This window comes from Paramisgurnus dabryanus, chromosome 15 (genome assembly GCF_030506205.2).
Source record: "Paramisgurnus dabryanus chromosome 15, PD_genome_1.1, whole genome shotgun sequence".
Taxonomy (NCBI): domain Eukaryota; kingdom Metazoa; phylum Chordata; class Actinopteri; order Cypriniformes; family Cobitidae; genus Paramisgurnus; species Paramisgurnus dabryanus.
In genome coordinates, this window is record NC_133351.1 from 12,933,985 (window position 1) to 12,939,984 (window position 6,000).

A 6,000-nucleotide genomic window follows, 5' to 3' on the forward strand; every position below is an offset into this window, starting at 1 on the left:
TGCTTTGACTTGAACAGATGATTCATCCTAATTGACCAATGCAAACAAATTCTGAAGGAAAGGTCATAAATTAAAAGTCTGTTTCATATTGCGTTTTGCTCTATTTCAAACTCGATAAACTGGATTAAATTAAATTACGCCATGCATAATTTAAGTTGTGATTCAGGGGTGAGCATATGTTCATTCATCCGATTGAATCATTTGAAATGAACACAGTAGGGCTTTCATGCAGTTGGTGTAGCAGCTGATGTGGGTGTGTATGTGTGTGTGCACGCTTGCAAGAGAGCTTATGTTCGCACATACAGTATATTAAACTATGAAAACAGATCATGCAGACAGCAATATGTGGGCTATTATCTTTTTAATGTTTTTGTACAAATAGGCCTGCACTGATTTTCAAGAAAAAATTTCTTTGTATTTTTGTCTTGTTTTTACAGAGCCCCTAAGGTGAAACTGGAGTAAAAAAATGTAAAGTTTAGTTTCATGTGCTCACGTGAAACCTTCATGTGCAGAATTTTTTTTAAAGTTTAGATTCGTGTGCTCACGTGGAACTATCGCTCGCGCATGTGGAACTATCACTCGCGCATGCGAAACTATTGCTCGCGCACGCACGTGAAAGTTTCGCTTTCACGCGATAGTTTCACGTGAGCACGCAAAACTAAACTCAATAGTTTCACGTGCGCACACAATAGTTTCACGTGCGCACGTTAAACTAAACTTTATGTAATTTTTGCTCCATGTCCCCTTAGGGGCTCCGTATGTTTTCAGTAAAAATATTTAAAAATTCTTAAATTAAGATGCTTTTTCTTGATGAGCAAAACAACCCAAGAAAATAAATCTAGTTTTTAGACCAAAAATATCACATTTAGATGATTTTGTGCATAAAACAAGCAAAAAAATCTGCCAATGGGGTAAGCAAAAAATCTTGAACATTTTTCTTAAACACAAAATTCAAGAAAAAATTGCTTACCCCATTGGCAGATTTTTTTGCTTGTTTTATGCACAAAATCACTTAAATTTGATATTTTTGATCTAAAAACTAGACTTATTTTCTTAGGTCATTTTGCTCATCAAGAAAAAGCATCTTAATTTAAGAATTGTTTGATATTTTTACTGAAAACAAGACAAAAATACTAAGATTTTTTTTCTTAAAAATCTTTTTTTGCAGTGTGCACGGTCTCACCTGTTTCTTTAACATCATTTGATACTGACATCATTTGAATCTAGGTGTGTAAAGTGTGCAGACCTTTAAAAAAGAATTTGCTATAAAAAATATTTTCGTGTTTCTGTTCGTTTTCATAGGAAATCTACCCAGATTGTGTTCATTCATCATCATTTACTCCGTAAAGATTTGTTTCCCACTTGTAAAGAATAAGGTATGTCTTTTTTTAATCTTTTGGCCTGTTGGTTCAGCCTGCTGAGGTCTGGACATCTGGGCCCAGCAAGATATAGTTACACATTCACATATACACTCTCGCTCACACGCACAAACACTAGAGAGCTAAACAGTTTCCCTGGAAGAGGCCAGTCCTCCCTTGCAAGTATTATGTAAATTGAATTTGTTAATTCAGTGCCCCTGTCTCAGATAAATCTGCCACCAACACCTGCCACCATTTCAAACGCAAGGACGCAGATTGGCAATGACACAGTCTTCATTAAATAAACAAACCAGGTTCCCTATAACAGCATTTGGTGGAAGGCACCATCAATTCTTATACATTTAGATCAAGGAAATTGGAAATGACACTAGGGAGCTCTATGAGCCTGTCTTCCGACACGTGGGGTGTGTGACTGGCTGCGTGTGTGTGCTGTGTGGTGCTCAGCTCATATAGCAAAGACGATGATTGACATATTTTTAAGCCATAGTTCACTATCAAAGAACTCTTGTGGCCTTCCATAAATTTCATAAAGACTCGATGACCTGTGGCGACGCTAAGGCACACCAGCTGAGCACTGTCTGCTTGGCTTTAAGTTTGGCACCTTTTGTTTGTGCTTGTCTATCTGCCTTCTCTTCCAATTATCTATACTTTTACCAGGATCAAGCCGGATCATTGGCGTTCGATCTTGTGGAAAGAAAAATAAGTCCCGCACATCAGTGGCGGCCGGTGATTTCTTTTTTCGAGGGTGCATGATGCAAAGTTCGTCACAACATGTATGTAGCCCGTCATGTGTGTGGTTCGTAATTTCAAAATATGTGTTTGGTGCGTCGAGTGATCCTATGTGCATCATGTGTCTTGTCAAAATAAGTGCCTGCTGCAGACGCATCTAAAGGGTTTATGATTAAAGAGACGCTCACGTTTGCCAGATGCTCGCGTAATCTCATGCATAATCAGAGTTTACTGTAAAGGGAGTGTCTTGCATGTATTTTGTGAACGTGAGCGTCTCTTTTATCATAAACGGTTTTGATGCGTGTGCAGCAGGCACTTAATTTGACAAAACACGTGGTGCACATGACGCAACAAACACATAGTTTTAATTTGCGCCCCTCAGAAGAGCAGTCACGAGCCGCCACTGCCGCACATAATGCAAAGTAAAGTTTTAAAAACTCATTCTATCTGACGTGATATCATCAGGTTTCTGATAAATAAATACATTTTAAAAATGATGTTATGTTCGGACCTTGCAGTTCCACTTGGTGCAGCTAGGTGGTCAAAATAGTCTCTAAAAGTAAAGTTCTAAAAACTTTTTATACTTTTTAGATTTTTTTACTTTCCATATCAGCATTTTCTAGTGGTTTGGGCTATTGTCCATTTAAAGGGGTTGTTCATCTTGGGAAAGTTCAGCTTTACATGATTTGGGCCTTGTGATGGCCCTGGTAGTTCGGGCCCCTGTTTAGCTCTTGTGTAGGGAGAACTTGAGCTGTGCTGTTTAAAGTGATAAAGAAAAACAACAAAGTTGTAGCAGATTCACACTTTTGAGAGGAGGCTTAACACCTCTGGCTCAAGCTGTGAAACTGTAAGCTGAGGTTTCTGTATGGTTTATTTATTGGCTGTGGCTTTAAACAGGATTTTCTGAGAGGGACACAGTGAATACCTTCATAATGTTTTTACCAAATGGAGTGAGCAAACGCTTGAAACAGCGGGAATATTAACACTCTGTTAACAAGGACTAATGATAGATTACGGTGTTTGCGTGTGCTGTGTAGATTGTGAAAAAGTAATTCACACGATTACATTTTTACTTATTGTGTTAACCGTTAGATTGCGGATTGTGTGGATGTGTGAATCAATGAAAAGCTCTAGAGCTCTAAAATTTTAAGACTTTTAGCTGCCCTAAATTTGAAAGTAGGGGAGAACCGAGGCAAAAGGAACATGGGACGAAAGTAACAAAGCGATTTTCTCCGAGCCCTGATAACATCTGCATCCCAAACTACAGTGTGACAGCATCTTTAACACACAAACCCTTGACAGACCTGACAAATATCGGGTTATTTAATCTGCGTGTAGATCCAGAAAGGTGTTTTCAACCATGATAAGTAAATTTCAAAAGCGGTCATTTTTTTCTTCTAATGTGTTGTGTTTCTCGTTTTATGTGTTACAATACTGATCAATCTACAGGTTATTTAGTGCTCTATATCACATCCTGAAGTTTGACTTCTCAGAGTTTTTCAAAATATAAGTAAATCGAGTTTAAATGTGAAGAGACAAAAGTAACACTTGTTACTTTTGTCCCGCTGCTAATACTGTTTTGAAAATTTATATTATTCTAATTTGATTTAATTTTATTTTCATAGTGTTCAAACTGTTGAAAAATGTTTTATTATCAACAATTTAAGTTTGTACTGTTGGTTGCTTTTGAAACATTTGATAAAACTGAAATTTAAAATAACAATGTAATTTCATTATTTTTTACAAAGATAAATGACAAAAATAAGTTTGCCGTTACATATTAACGAGGTCATAGTCATGTATATTTACTAAAAACAAGTGTAACACAAAAATCTATCTTGTTTTGTTGTGTTACTTTTGACCCACTTGTGTGTTACTTTTGTCCCTGCAGTTAGGGTCAAAAGTAACAATTCACTACTCATGTTTAAAGTGAAATTATACAGAAGTCGTTTTACATTTTTTCAAAATTCCACCTGGTATTGATAGACCACCCTTGTGAGTCACTGACCACAGCAAAAATATATCTCTGTCTATAACATTATCATTTAAATTAATTTTATCTGAAAATGGTATTTTCGCCCCTGATCTTCTCTATTCTTACATTGAAGGTACTGTACATGTAATTTTAACTCTAAATCCTTTAGAAAGGTCCTAATATGAACCCTTTAGGTACAAGTATATTTGGAACCAATATGTATCGTTTACTGTAGGTACTAGTATGCACTCTTTGGTACAAATATGTAATTCTGAGTTAATAATATAAACTCTTTAGGTGCAAAGGTGTATTTTTTGAAAGGTACCGCCCCAGTGACAGCTATAGGGACCATTAACACGGGGTTAATGGAAACATATTTATACCAGGCCTAGCAATCTGTGCTTTTGGTCTTTAGTGTTAGAATTAAGGCTCAGGTATACAATGATAATGAAATGAAAATAATGTAAATACTATTAATCAAAATGATTACTGTTAATACAATATCAGAGGAAATAACTGACAATTATGATTTTTTTTGTCTTAATTGTGCAGACCTTTCAAAAAAAATCTATTCATATGCATTAATGCATTATACAAGGATGGTTAGATGAAGAATCATGGATGGATAAATGTATGGATATCCATCTATTATAGGCAGATATATAAAAAATATCCACCTTTAGTATATAAACAGAATTGTATTGAATTATTTGTGTTTAAACTAAATTTTCTAGCAGGTGTTGCAACAAACCCACTTTCTGTTACAATTAACCCCACCTATAGGGTAAGTTGTAACGTTTGCACCCCTGTCAGTTTCAGTGTAAATGTACAATAATGGTAGGTCCCACTAATCAACTTAAAGTGTTCATTTGTAGCATAGATGTGTGTGTGTTGATTGTGTAAAAATTATTAATCTAACTTAAATATCTTTTGAACGATAGAGCCAAAGCCAAAAAGCATTACTTTGTGCCCCACTCTCTTTTACTTAAATGAGTGCTTATGGATAAAACAAACTGAAACATTCACAATCTAGCACATAAACATTTCAGTCTCAATAATCTACACTGGCAAGTCTTTACAGTATTGAAGCAGTTTAGTGTATACAGATGGTTAAGTCAATCATGTATAGCTCTCATCAACATTAGACATAAACATAATGAGAGAGCTGCAGGAGATACCACATTACCACAAAATGCACTTTATCAGCCCAAGAGGCCTTTTCTATAAAATACATATATTTTTCTTGCCACGTAGGCTGTTTCAAAACATTGTATTTTGATCCTTGTTTGTTTAGGCCTGGTTTGGTAGGATTCGGCACGGGTACCTCATTGGACCATTTTTGCTGCATTTGTATCCGCATGCACGTACACGGATGTCAAGACATTTGACAGGTTCGGCAACATTCATTGCAATTAAAGGTCAAATGACATGCAATGGGAACGAGCCGGACCATCAGCCGCTGTTATAAGTTTGAATGGGATTTAACAGTCGCGGCACAGGCGGATGCCTCGGCATTCGAGCATTTCCATAAGCGCTCGCGGCTGTCTCGCCATTACTATTTTTAAATGCACTTGGGCTAAATGCCCTGTCACATCATTTGCGTTTTTGCCAAATGCTGCAGCCATTTCCTAAAGGCTATATACTCAAACAAATGCCCATTACCATGAAGTCTGCCTCAATGAGCGAAACTTTGAGTCCTGGACTGAGATCATTGACAGCTTGATGTGAAGAAGGTCAATTGGAATAACAGGTTTGTGCTTTATTACGAATGTAGCGCCTGTGTTTCGCTTTGAAAGCGGGAGCAGGGAACATTGTGTCTGAGGAGTCAGGTAGCAACCATTCGTGCCTGGTAATGAGGGGGTTATGCCGAGCCACACATGGCCCGAACCTGTGATTAAGATTAATCTTTTCTGAATA